Genomic DNA, 14,490 nt, shown 5'->3' with positions numbered 1-14,490 from the left:
GTGGCAGGTGCAAAGGACCCGCGGTGGACCTGTTCTGAGTGTGCGGCATAGCAGGAGCCCAGTGTGGCTGGAGTGGAGAGAGGAGTGGTCAGAGGCCAGGAGCAGAAGCTTTGAGGTCAGCTCAGACCTAGCACCAACGGAAAGAAAGGTCTTCGGCTTTTTTCTGACTTGGGAAGCCCTTGGAAGCCACTTAACGGTCTCTGATGGGGCTTGGAGTCTAACGTGCTCCCTCTGGTGGCTGTGCTGAGAATTGGCCACAGGGGCTGAGGGGAGGGGCCTCGCCTCCCAGGAAGGAGCCTGGAAGGGGGCTGAGGTCTGGGTCTTTCTCGAGGACGACGACAAGAGGATTTGCTGATGGATTGTCTGGGGGTGGGGGAGCGAGCAGGAGAGGAGGCACCTGCAAACCCGACGCTGTCGCGTACTGAGCCGGGGAAGCAGAGGAAGTCGCAGGTGCGGTGGGCACGGCTGAGCAGCCCCGGGGAGAGGCAGGTGTGGCCGGTCGAGCTGCGTCTGTGTGTGCGCCCGAGTCACCAGCTGGCCTGTTCTAGAGCCTGGGGTGGAGAAGGTGGGACTGAGGTGGGGTCCGCTGTTGTGGGTCCTGCTGCCGGCACGCACACGCTCCGGCCCGGCCAGGACGCCCGGAGGTCGGACCTCGGAATTATGCAGCGCACACCGTGCAGAAGGCCTGGTGGTCCTGGAGCTGGAAGGCCGTGACCTGGTCCCTGAAACGATAACTTCAGTGTCTCCATGACTGAACGTGTGCCGTGGCAGTGGAAGTAGGTCTGGTGTCACACAGAACCGGCCGACTCAGCCTTACACACTGCTGGTTGTGCGTCCTTGGGTTGGTTGTGCCACCTCCGTGAGCCTTGCTCTCCACATCTGAGATGGGCATGACGATCCTACTTTGCAAGGGCCCGGCAGGTGGAAAGCACTCTGTGCCTAGTGACCCTGTGCCCTTCTCCCGCCCCCCCTTCCTTCCCTCGTCCTCTTCCGTTTCCTTCCTCCCCGTCCTTCTTCGCCCCGCCTGCCTCTTGCCGCTTCTCCTCCTGCCCCACATCTCCAGGTCATCTTTCTGCCACCAGTGATGGTGTACTCGATGTGCTTTCCACAGCCCAGGATCCCACAGTCTCGGCTCTCCTGGGGCAGAATGGGAAAACCCCTGGGATGCGGAGTTGCCGGGGCACTTGCACTCCTGGTGGTTGGGGTTGCCTTCTGTGCCTGCCCCTGGTGTTCAGGGTGTGCCTTCCATTTGCACTGATTGTTGGGATCTGAGACGGGCTGCTCTGGGGTTTGAGGGTGCCTGGCGTCAGTGGAGGAGTGCTGGGCGGGCGTCAGTGGAGGAGTGCTGGGCGGGCGTCAGTGGACGAATGCTGGGCGGTCGGTCGGTCTCCTCCGTCCTGAGCCCCTCCCAGGCTGCGTCCTCCACTGGCTGGACAAGCATTTCTTGTTGGTGTGGTCCACGGGAGCTGGACACCACTTGTCAGCCTCCTCCCAAGGCACCTAGCACAAGGGACAGTGACTGCCAAGGTAGTGCTCAGGGGAGCCCTGGGGGCAGATCTTCCTTCGAGCCGGTCCTCCATTCTTGGATGTCTAACGGAAGTGCAGTGCGAGCCACATGTGTAAGTTTTCTGGTAGTCACATTTTAAAAAGTGAAAAGGAACACATGAAATTGTAATAACCCGTTGTACTTAACTCTTTGTAAAATGTCGTGTCAGCATGTGGCACTGGCCATGTTTCAAGGGCTCACCGGTCACAAGGGGCTCGTGGACAGAGCGGCTCTGGACATCACCCTTTGTGGGCGGGTTGGGGCTGTTCTGTGGCTCAATAGTCTAAATTTAAACCCAGCCTTTGTCTCTCACTAGTAGTGTGGCCCTGGGGAAGTTTCCTAAGTGTCTATAAACTCAGCTTCCTCGGTGGTAAGAGGGGCCTGTGAATATCTACATCATACGATTTGGGGAAGGATTAGATAATGTGGTGAATTGTCTTTGGTGTAATAGAGACTCAGCCTGCTGGCTTCTGCGCTGCTTCCTGGTTGTTTCAAACAGGGACTAGAAGCCGGAGCATCTGGTTGGAAAGCCGGTTCCACAGCATCCTGTGTGTTTAGTCGATGCCTTTGTTCCTCCTCTGTAAAGTGGAGATGATAGCAGTGTATACCGCGTATGGTTCTTCGGAGGTCAAGTGAGTTAATAATTATAAAGCAGTTTCAACAGTGCCTGGCAGGTGATGCTAAGGAAGTGTTTGTTAGATACAAACAAATAACTGTCATAATAAAAACACTCAGCAAGCCAGGTGTACATAGAAACTACTCAGCATAGTACAATCATGTATGAAAAACCCACAATGAACCTCATAGGCATTGCCGAAGGACTGAAAGCTTTTCTGTTGGCAAGGATGCCTGCCTTCACCACTTCTGTTCACTGTATTCTTGGGAGTCCCGTAAATTTAACTCTGTTCACAGATGATGTGATCTTATATGTAGGACATCTGAAGATTTCACAAACATCATTAGAACTGGAAAATTCATTCAGCAAAGTAGCAGGATGCAAGGTTAGCACGAAAAATCAGATGCATCTCTTTACACTAGCAAAAAGGAAGTCAGTAAAACAGTCCCATTTACAATACTATAAAAAATAAAGTACTTACGAATAAATGTGACAGGGAGATGAAAAATATGTACACCGAAAACCACAGGTCATTAGAAGAAAGAAGTTAGAAATAAGCAAATAGAAAGACATCCCATGTTCATGGACTAAAAGACAATATTCATAAGCTGTCAGTCCTACCCAAAATGATCTGCAGATTCAACATGACCGCTGTCAAAATCCTAATAAATTGTCTTTTGCAGAAATGGAAAAACCATTCCTAAAACTCATATGGAATCCCAAAGGACCCCAAATAGTTTCAGCTGGGGAAGAGAAAATTGTTCTGGAGATGGTTGGTGGTAATATTGGCCCATTATGCACGTATTTAATATTTCTAAACTGTACACTTAAACATGGCTAAGGTGGTCAGCTTTATGTTTGTGTATTTTACCACACACAGAAATGAAAACAACGGAATTGTTGGTGTTTATCGTTGGTGTGGGTCATTTGCTCTGTGCAGTTATAGCTGTCCTGAGCTCTGAGTGCTGTAGTCCAGGTAACCTGATGAGTGAGATCTAAGCGCGCTGGCGTAGTTGACCAGTCTCTGGGGCTGGGGCATCTTGTTGACTTGCTCTACACATTTTATGAGGTGCCTACTGTGTGCTAGGGGATATGCCAGCCCCTCGTGTGGTTCCAACACCCAGTGTGAGGCCTCTTAATTGGCTTCAAACATAGCTGTGGTCTTCCTGAGTTACTTAACGACCCTGGGTAATGAGGTGTCTCAGTCTCAATATTTGCTTAATGCTTTATTCATGGGCACAAAACAGTGGTAATGTTCGTTTCAGGGGAACTTTAATGATGTATGTGTCTGGTGAAGTCCCCAGCTCCTGACCCTTAGGTGCTAGATATGTTTGGGTCCATGTGAAATGTTTTGCATCACTTGCAAGAAAAAAAAAAGAGGTGCTGTTTTTCCTTGGGAAAAGAAGAGGTATTTTGCAGCCAAACTTTGTTCTCCTGTGGAAAATCTGTCAGAACTGTAGAAAGCAAACACGTAGAAGTTTCCAGTGCTTCTCCTAGAGGAAGGAGTTGGACTCTTCACAACCAGAACGATGGTCCTCGTCGCCCACTTGTGATCTGTTTATCCGTCCATCGACCCATCCCATCTTTCCAGCCATCCATTTATCCGTCTGTCTGTCCATCTGCTCATCCGTACGCTCACCTACTCGTCTGCCCATCTGTCCCTTCGCCCACCCACCCGCCACCGCGTCTGTTCTCCCTCTGTCTAGCCGCTTACCCGTTCGTCTGTCCGTGCTTCCGTCCGGTCATCCCTCTGCATACGCTTCTGTCCATCTGCCCGTCTCCCCATTCATCCCTCCAGCCTTCCGTTCCTGCACCCTCTGACTCATTTGTCTGTCTCTCCATCCATCATTCCGTCCGTCCGTCCATCCGTCCATCCCTCCGTCCGTCCGTCCATCCGTCCATCCATCCGTCCAGGCATTGCAGGCCTAGGACTGCTCTATTTCACCAGTCCTGGGGTCAGCATTGACTCTAGCCAGCTGGGCAAGGCCAGTACTTCCCTTTTCTGAGTTTCTGTTTCTTCACCTGTCAGTTGAGACCATGTTGTGGACATGCTTAGCCCTATGCCTGGCCTACAGTGAGCAAGGGTTCGTTACACGTAGCCACAGCCGCCCTCTTCAGTAATAACAGCATACTCTGAAAGAGGTATGTTATCACCCCATTTTACAGAAGAGGAACCCGAGGTGGAGTGCTCTGGCTCTGTTGCCTTTCAGAGTGCTGATGTGAAATGTGCAGGAGCTGGGCTAGACTCCTGGAACTGCCCCTTGCTACCTGAATGACCGTGACTTCTTTTAGATCCTTGGGGCCCCTGAGGGCCCAGGTTCCACTGGCTGGCCTGGGAGGAGGCCAGACAAGGTAATTTTCTACCTCTGGAAGCAGTGAAAAGATTAAAAACCAAAAGATTATCACTTCATTTATTTCCTCCTTTGCTTCGCAGTGCCCTCAAACCGTTCCAAGCACAGTGCGTGTGGGGTCTCTAAGCTTCTCTCTTCTTTCTATCCTCCCAGGGGAGCGAGAGACTGATCGCGACCTGACCCCGCACAGAGAGCCTTGCTTGTGCAGTCCCAAATCCTTCCTTCCTAAACCGAGTTTGAGACCACCTGAACAGAATGCAGTGCTGCTTTGATTTCTTGGTTGAGTTTTTGACATGCCTGTGAGGCCTGAGGCTGCCGATGCGTGGAGATGCTTACCCTGGCCAGAGGGAGGCGTCGCGCCTTCGTCACTGACGCGCCAGCTGTCCTGCAGATGCCCCGCCCCGTCCCAGCCTTCCGGGGACTACTGGCCCTGCTGCCCGCCGGTTGGTGCCAGCCACGTGACGCTGCAGCGTGGGAAGATGTGGCTGCCCCCACCTGTGCTCCCAGATGGTGTTTTTGGAAACAGACCTCCCCAGGTCATGGCATCCAGCCTCCGCAGCGCCCTCGGATCCCACCTCCCGGAATTCACGCCCTGGGCAGTCCCTCATGCAGCACCAGGGTGGGTCCGAGGACTAATGGAGTTTGCTGTGTCACTTCCAAGATTAGGTCATAAAAGACACTGTGGTTTCCGTCTTGGGGGCTCTCCTCCCCTCTCCCTCCCCTCCCCCCTCCTTCTCCTTGTAGGGCAGTTGTCCCTGGATTCCAGACTCTCGGAGACCTGTGAGATGACAGACACTTGTTGCTCGAAACTGCTGACTTCCGAGGGATTTGTTGCGCAGCAGCGGGAACTAAACCGCACGTCCTGTCTCTGCAGGACGTATCTTGGATGCAGGGAGAGCCGGGAATGTTCTCTCACTTGAAGCCCCAGCCCGCATGGGAGGACGCTCCCCTGCGTGCTCAGGAGCCTGAGCCGGTGCTTCCAAGGGGTGAGCTGGGGCCACCTTTGCTGCAGTGACTCGCGACTGTGACAGGAATGGAAACGGGGAGGGGGCGCCAACGGGTGTTCGCTGAAGTCCGCAGGGATGGCGGTCCTGTTCACTGCGCCCTCTGCCTGCTCCACAGACTGGGAAACACGCTGGTCCTCCCTGAAGGAGGTCACGGGGGGCCTGGCAACCGCGGTGACTTGTCCAAGGTCACACAGCCAGGCCGCGAGGGAGGGCGGGCTCAGCCCAGGGATGTCTCCTGGCAAAGGGGTGACAGATACAGAAGGGACAGGGTCTCAGAGCTCGAAGGCACCGAGCTTCCGTGGGCTGTGACCGTGGTCTCAGGCAGAAGCTGAGGTTGAAGACCAGCAGAGTCTTTTTCTCTCAGGTGTGTGCGTGACGGGAGATAACTTGAAAGACGTTCGGATTGAATCCCATTTAGTCCTACCTTGAATAAATTGCCTGCTCTGGGAAGAAGAGGAGTCCAGGAAGGGGACCAAAAATTACCCAGAAAGATGGAACCTGTCAGTGTTCATCAGTGCCGCGTCTGAATATTGGGCCTTGGGCTGACCCTGTCCGATGGGGCACCTGTGGCTGCCCTGGTCGCCGCCTCCATGTGGGCTCTGGCCCCGGAGCTTCGGCCTCCCCTTCCTCCGGGAGAGGTAGCTGGCCGGGCGTCAGCTCCCCGCTGCTCTTGTGGGAGTCAGCCTCATTTTTTAAGTGAAGTTTGTGTTTTGTGATAATTCTAGATTTACTGAAAGGTTGCGGTGATGGCGCGGAGGGTCCGGTGCCCGGCTTCCCCGCGTGCGGGGCGCCCCCCTCGCCGACCGCTGCCCGGCGAGAGCCCGGACGGAGAGGTGCGAGTGCGCTGCGTTTATCCCGACCGGAGAGTCTGCTTTCCCCAGCGTCTCCCCCGACGCGTTTGGTTTTCTGTCCTGGGGCTCAGTTCAGGAGGCCACGGCCTGTTTCTCCTGCGCGAGTTGAGGGAGCCTGAGCTGCCCTGCAGTCCCTGGCCTGGAGCCCCAGTCCTGCTGCTGCCCAGGAGGCCGCTCAGCGCCCCCCGGACGGCAGCTGCGCTCCCTCTTCCCGCCTGAGCCCGTTCCCGCAGGTGGCGCGGAGGTCGCGGGGGGCCACCGCTCACCTGCCGGTGGGGCTGCCCGGAGCTGCGTGTCCAGAGTGAGGATGCGCCCATGTCTCCGCTCTGGGGTCTGCCAGCGGGGTCTGGCGCAGGCGCGGGGGCGGGAGGGGTGCGGTTGGTGCGCAGAGTGTTTCTCACCTGACGTCCGTGCACACCCCGGGAGCGGCTGTATCTGAACTGCAGCGGGAGGTGGGGTGTTTGCTCTCCGCCAGCCACACTCCCCTGCAGGCGGTGGTGGCGATGGGGTAAGCGGAGCGCGTGCTTCCTCCGTCCCAGGCCCTGTGTTGACTCAGCCACGCGCTTCCTTACCGCAGCTCCGCGACGTGGGGCGCAATCGCCATGTGCATTTTATGGGCGACAGACTGAGAACTCAGATGAGGAGAGGGGCCCTCTCCTGGCTCCCACAGCTGGTCCGTTTCCTTGAAGAGAAGCCTGTGTTCTGGGGCGAGGTAGAGCTCACCCGGCCTTGACCTGTCAGAGGTGCTGCGCCTCAGGCCAGACCCTCCTGCTCCTGGTCCTCTGATCCCCCGATCCAGTGATCCCTCTTGGGCTCCGGCAACCCTGCGGACTGTGGGATTTATTCCAAGGGGTTTGGGGCAAGAGCAGGATTGAGTGTGACTGCACAGAGGGGGCAGATGGGGAGGCCAAACATCGCATGCCCACGAGAATTTCTGCCTGATTTAGGAGTTTGGACGTTCTTCCCTTCGGTGGGGGAGGTCTGTGTGCCAGAGGTGCACATTACCATTGGGGTTTCAAAGGAGTAATTGCCGTACCCCTAAAGGAACACCTCCATTGACCGCAGAAATAGATTCTTCCTTCTGGCGGGGTGCAGTTCCCAGTCATCTGGGCCCTCTGGCCCGGGACGGAAACCCTGTCATCCAGGCCGCTCCCGGCCCCGCGCCCCAGGTCTCCGGGCCGCTTGCTTTTCATTTCCGGCCTTCTCTCCTTGCTCGCTCGCTGTTTGTCAGGAGAGCCAGCCCTCCCTGCCTCCGTTTCCCTGCAGAGCTTTTTTCCCGTGGATGCTGCTGCCTGGGCCCTGCCTCATCCGCGCTGTACCCGTCTTCCTGCTGCCGCCATCCTGGAAGGCTCTGGAGGGCAGCGCTGTGTCTCTCCGTGTTCCCGGAGCTTGACCCAGCATTGGGAGTAGAGGTGGGGCACGAAGTTGTGCCATGAACCATTGCCTCTTAAAACGAGCAGGTCTGTAGCCCGGAGGGGTTTTATGTCTTCCTGCTCCTCCTTGAGAATTGTAGGAGCTCCTTAGGCAGTATTTCCGGCCAAGGCCATGATGCAACACTCTGTGTGCTGAGCTGCGCTGGCTGAGACACGCCATCCTAGTGCTTCCTGCCTGCAGCCCTCGGGGTGGGTCTGTCTCCCTTCTGTGTAGAAGATTATGGAGACGAGGTACTTGTCCAGGGCCCCGAAGCTGTCAGGCACTGCTGCTGATTCCGAGGCCTTGCGGTGCCTGGAAGGATCGCCGAGGGCTGAAGAGGATCTGGGGCCGGGCCTGCAGGGTTTGAGCCACCCCTGCTCCCTGACACCGTCTCTCTCTGCCTCTCCGCTGCCCACCCCGCATCAGCAGCCTGGGTGGTGTCAACATTATAAAGAGATAAGCCAGTTTTTGGTGAACTCTGAAATTTGGTAAATTCTGCAAGTTAGTGGGTCATAGAATAAATGTTTTCTTTGGGGGACATGGCGTGAAAGTAGCTCACCCTAGTTAGGGCTGCTGTTAGCCCATGCAGTGGGCGACAGGGACTTGATTCTGTTGGGGACTTTGTGAGGAACTCTGTAGGATGAACCTAGAATTTGTCTGCCTGAGGCAGAAGGGGTGAGTGCTTTTCCACTGGCTCTGGCCTGTTGGTGAAGGGCGGTCCCACTGGCTGACGTGTCTTCGGCACTTCTATGACGAGTGGACTTCCGGGGGCAGTGGCAGAGGAGCTGAGCAGAAAGCAGGGTGTGCACAGTGCAGTGAGGTGCTGCTGGCCACAGCAGAAGCTGTCGGGGTGGACTGGTGGGCAGGGGGGGAGCACACGGGCAGGCTGGGCCCTGCACGCCAGCCTCAGAGATCCACCGGCTCTCCCCAGACATGCCTGGTTCCCCACCACCCGCTTTGTGCAAGCATCATCTCTCAGCTGGGTCATGTTTCTTCCGTGCAAAATGAACAGTGGGTAATACTGACCAGTATCTCCGTTAAAGATCTTCCCGTGACCCTCATGTGCTGCCCTTCGCCTAGGATTCATGATTCTGCGCGGCTTACTGGATTCATGGTACCGTCATTTCATATTAGATTTATTAGGCTCCCCGTAGTAATTAGGTGTCGGGGCAGGTTGGAGAGTACTTGCCGGCCAGTTCGCCGTGGAGTTCGTGTGTGGTTTATGCATTCGTCTTCAAGCCGGCCAACTGGGAGCCTTCCCAGGGTCCGACACAGCAGTGTCGTCACAGATCCATGTGCACTACAGATGTTGGGGGATTAGAAATTTCCTTTTCTCAACATAAGCTGTGGTTCTCTTTGTCCCTTTTCCTGGGTAAAATTATTTTTCCTGACTGCCATTGCCCACTAAACTGCCCGCCTCGTTTACAAGCTCCTGGGAGGGAAACTGAGTTTCTGGAGGTGGGATTGTCTATAGATTACATTCCAGGTCAGGACTTGAAGACAAAAAGCTAGCTGGCAGTTAACCCACTCCCTTGGGAGCCCCATCTGGGAAATCTGCATTCTGCTGTTTGCGCTTCTGCAGGAAACCCAAGCCGCCGTAGAACGAATGGGCTGTCTGCTGCGACTGGCTCCTTCAACAGATACTCCACGCACTTAATGCTTGTCAGGCCTGGGCTCCGTAGCGCGCACGTGTGACCTCATTTACCTTCTCCCTGACCCTGCAACGTGGGCAGGGCACTCACTCTTCGGTGCGGTTGGCTTTGTCACAGACATGGAACAGTTCCCTCTAACCCCTACCTTTGTGATCTTTTTCTCTGACAGTTCACTTATACATGTGTTATAAATCCATAATGCATTCTTATTATATTTTCATGAAGCAGTTACTGATGTTTCTTGGCTGTCCTAGGGTTTAGAATATGCAGTCTTAATTTTCAGTCTACCTTCAGATAATGCACGGATTCACATACAGTGACTGGACTCCCACCCTCTGCTGTGGGGTCATGGAACTTTTATATAGGCCACACACCCATAGCCCTTTGCTTCTGTTTTTGCTTTACACACTCAACATTCCAGAGTGATTAAGAAGGTCTTCCCTTCATTTACTTTTTTTATTTTAATTTTTAAAAAGATTTTATATATTTGAGATAGAGCATGTGCGCAAGTGGGAAGAGGGGTGGAGGGAGAGGGGAAAGCAGGTTTTCTCTGAGTGGGGCGCCCAGTGCGGGACTCAGTCCCAGGACCCTGGGATCATGACCTGACCCAAAGGCAGATTCTTAGTTGACTGAGCCACCCAGGCCCCTCTCTTCCCTTCATTTTAACAGTTTCCAGAGGTCTTCATTTCTCTATGTAGATCCAAGTTTCCATCTTGTTTTATACTCCTTGTACTTGAAAAACTCCACTTTAATGTCTTATAACAGGGATCTTTTGGTAATCAATTACCTCAGATTTTGTTTTTCTGAAAAAAATTTTTAAATTCTTTCATTTAGGAAAGGTATTTTTGCTGGGGATAGAATTCTGTGTTGACCATTGTTCTTTTCTCTCGGCCCTTAAGCAAGGGCACTTCCTTGTCCTCTGAACTGCGTAGTTTCCGATGAGCAGTCTGCTGTCATTCTCCTGGTCTCTTAATTTCTTTGGCCTGCCTTAATGATTTTCTCTTTCTCTTTCAGTATTTTGCATATTATGTATCTATCCTTTTTTTTTTTTTCCCTCCAATAAATAATCCTGCTTGGAGTTCTCTGAGCTTTTTGGATTTGTGACTTAATATCTTTCATTACGTTTGTACAGTTCTCGGCTGTCACCTCAGATATATCTTCTACACCATTGTGTCCCTCCTCTTCCTCCCGGGGTTTCAGTTACACATATGTTGAATTATTTCTGTTGTCCCAAGTGTATTTAAAACTTTATTGTCATCATGATCTTTGTTCCCTCCCCACTCCCAGCCCCCTCATTCTTTTCCTCTTTATATTAGAGTTTGGACAATTTCTATTGACCCATCTTCACCCATTCTTTTCCTAGCTGTAAGAGTCTCGTGACGGTCACAGTCAAGACGTTCTCCATCATGGCATTGTGTATTTTATTTCATGGGATTCACCCCCTTTTCTTCCACCATCTCAGGCATGAGTCTCTTGGACTCATGACTGTTCACGTACTCCTCCTCCTTCTTCCTTTTGTATAAGGTGGGAAGAGAAATCTGGGATTTACTACTCTGTTATTGCCAGAGCCGTCTTTTTACTTAAAACATGTCCACATCTTGGGACGCCTGGGTGGCTCAGTTGGTTAAGCAGCTGCCTTCGGCTCAGGTCATGATCCCAGAGTCCTGGGATCGAGTCCCACATCGGGCTCCTTGCTCGGCAGGGAGCCTGCTTCTCCCTCTGCCTCTGCCTGCCTCTCTATCTGCCTGTGCTCACTCGCTCTCTCTCCCTCTGTCTCTGACAAATAAATAAAATCTTTAAAAAAAAAATATCCACATCTTTGTATTTAAAGGTTGTTTCTTACAGACAGTGTGTCACTAGTTTCCTGTTTAGTTGGATCAGAAGATGGTGATTTTTCTGAACCTGCTCAACGTTGAGAACAGCATCAGATATACTCTTCGGCCATATAATCAGAGCTACAAGGACTGTAGCTCACGGCACTTTCCGGAGCTCCTTCCCGGCGTGCGTCCCTTGGCTCTGATCATGACAAGACATCACACAAACCCACACCCAAGGACACCCTACACAAGAACTGGCCCAAGAAGACCAGAAAGACTTAGGAATGTTCCTGATGAGAGGAGGTCTAGGGAGATCGTACCGTGGAGTGCAGCGCATGGTCTCGGGTGTCTTGCATGCGAAGGACACTGACAAGGACACTTGACACTTGGTAGATTAGACAGTGATGTTGTATCCCGGAATTTCCCGTTGTGAGGCGCTATACTGAGTTGAGAACAAGAATGTCCTTGTTTCAAGGACATACACATTGATGTCCTTAGGGGCTAAAGCATCGTCATGTCTGCATGGCCGCTTACTATTCAACGGCTCTGGAAACAAAGGCACAAAGACAAGAAGATAAGACAAAAGTCGGAAAATGTTAATGTTGGTGCTGTCCAGGTTAAGGGGATACGGGAAGTTTTTGTACTCCCAAACTTTTCCACAAGTCTGAAACTGCATCAGACTCCTAAGTCTAAAAAGGAAGGAAAGAATCCTCCCTGCCTTAAAAAAAAGCCACACGACCCCTGAGCACCTCGGCAAGTGTCATTGATGGCGTTTGATGCATCAGTTGCCACCCTGTGGCCTCGCTGCGTGGTCGGCTCGAGTCACTCCGGCCGCAGCATCCAGCACAGCCAACAGACTGCTCTGAAACACCAAGCAAGTGCCTCCTCTCTCGGCGTCGCCTGCCTCCAGGCCTCACTTGGCTCCTCTCGGGGCTTGCTGCCTTTTTTCCTGAGCTGTGCTTGAAAACAGCCACTTCTGTGGGGCATGTCTTGGGTGTCAGGTATTTTATAATCTTCACATTGACCTTATTTTCGATCTTCTTTCTGTCATTCAGATGAGAACGCAGGCCCAGAGAGATGAAACAAGAGCCGCACTCGGCAGTGGGTCTGTCCAGCTCCGTCCACGCGCCGTCCGCTGTCCACTCCGGCACTGCACTCTCGTGCACACCGGTTTGCCGGGCGTCGGCCGTGCGGGAGCTCTCGGTGGGTAGGGCCCTCGCTCTGCTCTTCCCCAATGGACCCCGACCGTCTGGCTCAGTGCTGCCCTGTGGGAGGAACTCTCTAAACGCCTTCGGAGGAGGGACCATTGTGGGGCTGAGTACACTTAAGACATGGGCACTGGATTGAACATTGGCTCAAATTCTGGTTCTGCTGAGAAGCTGTGTTGACCTTGGGCAAGTTAATTAGTACCTCTGGGACACAGTGTCTGCATCTGTAAGATACAGGTTGTGCTCTTACCTCATGAGCCTGTGGTGAAGATCTACTGACACAAGACATGTAAAGTGTGTGTCGCGGTCCCCGGTGTACTGTAGACCCTCAGTTCCTATTGAAGGAACGAGAGAATGGATTAATGTTCCAAGTGGCCTCTCTGTCTGGGGGACCCCAGCTCCTCCTGTAAGTGCTTACTGGAAGTTCTGTGGAGAGACTTGCCTGAAAGCTTCAAGTTGCTGCAGCGGAATTTGTGGGCGTATACTGATGTCTTTATTTGTGTGTTTCTGCTGTGCCCGCTGTTCTGTAAGCGCTGGGCGGGCAGGCCTACCCGCTGACCGACTGACCTCGTTCTGCTTCATCACACATTTACTGGGGCTCTCCCCTCTGCCGGGCCCTGTGCTAGATTTCTTCCCCTGGGCCCCCAGCCTGGCTCGTGGCCGGTACTGCCTTGTGCTCTCTCCCGGGTGCTGGCCATCTCCTGGCCCCCGGAGGCATGGTGTCCTCTGGCTCATGGGCCCATGTGGGGTAACCTTCGGAACACTGCCGTAGAGAAGGGAGCCCAGGCAGGCCAGTCCAGCCTCCTCTCCCGTGAGCCCCTCGCGCCCACGCTCACTTCCTCTCCTCGTGGAGCCTGGGACGCTGCAGTGCTCAGGATGTCTCCAGGATGGCCTGTTCTCCAGACGCCTCCGAGGGGAAACACGAGCTGTCCTGTGCCTGCTGACCAGGAGGTGGCGCTGTCCCACACTTTATGGGCCCCGAAGAGAAATCCGTGTTTTATCCCCAGAATGCTGCTTTAAGATGAGGGGGACGTTATGGGCATTTGAGCTAGTTATCTGAAGAAAGAGAGAATCCCGAAAATAAAACGAGTTAAAGCTTCCGTTCAGATCTGTATCTGAGTTTTGAGTTCTGCTCACGTGAGAGCTGTTTTATAGGTTCTCATAGTTGTCGTTCTGTGGGGTACTTTTGTGTTCTGTTTTTCAGCGCCGCCTGGGAATCCCTCGGGCAAGGCTGGCGGCGTTGAGAATCCACCGCTGTTGCTCTGAGTGATTGAGAACGTGGGCCCTGGCCCGTGTCCTCGCTCTTCGTTCCCGGGTCGGCCATGGGGGTCCTCTGACGCCCAGCTTCCTCATCCGAGACCTGGAGGTGGGGGCCAGATGCCAGTGGCTTGTTGAGAGTTTGAGATGCTGAGGCCTGTGCGGGAGGAAGCACGCAGTGACCGGTGCGCCCCAAAGGTGGGGGGCGCCTCCCACGCGCTCCTTTCCCCCGACGGGCTGGTCACTGCGGGAGGAGGAGACGGCCCGGGCCCAAGGGGAGGGATGTGGGTCCTCGGTTCTGGGGGACACGGAGGGAGAGGGACGTGTTCTTTCCGGGCGTGCTGGCGTAGGCGGCGGGTGGGAGCCGCACAGAAACACGGCCTCAGGCGCGGCCTCGTGCAAAAGACGTCTGCGCCGGGTGGACGTCGGCGGTGGGCAGGGCCCCCTGGAGGGACATACATACCTTCATTTATTTATTTAGGTTTTATTTAAATTCTAGTCAGTTAACACACAGTACAGTGTTGTTTTTTGGAGTAGAATTCAGTGATTCAGGACTCCCATGCGGCGCTCAGGGCTTCTCACAAGGGCCCTCCTACCGCCCACCCCCCATCTGGCCCATCCCCCATCTGGCCCATCCCCCATCTGGCCCACCCCCCATCTGGCCCACTCCCCATCTGGCCCATCCCCCATCTGGCCCACCCCCCATCTGGCCCACCCCCCATCTGGCCCATCCCCCATCTGGCCCACCCCCCACCCCCGCCCTCCAGCGTGT

At 54.1% G+C, this 14,490-nt stretch overlaps 1 long non-coding RNA gene across 1 annotated transcript; it reads left to right on the top strand.

Annotated features, from left to right (window-relative positions):
* Positions 1 to 456: 456 nt before the first annotated feature.
* LOC116579508 lies at positions 457 to 13,561 on the top strand. The gene is made up of 3 exons (XR_004281304.1): positions 457 to 776; positions 4,667 to 6,158; positions 12,309 to 13,561. It is a non-coding gene; the product is annotated as an uncharacterized LOC116579508 (long non-coding RNA).
* Positions 13,562 to 14,490: the final 929 nt, after the last annotated feature.

The sequence above is a fragment of the Mustela erminea genome, chromosome 19 (genome assembly GCF_009829155.1).
Source record: "Mustela erminea isolate mMusErm1 chromosome 19, mMusErm1.Pri, whole genome shotgun sequence".
NCBI lineage: Eukaryota > Metazoa > Chordata > Mammalia > Carnivora > Mustelidae > Mustela > Mustela erminea.
Note: the sequence above shows the minus strand (reverse complement) of the source record. Positions and strands in the feature narration are given on the sequence as shown.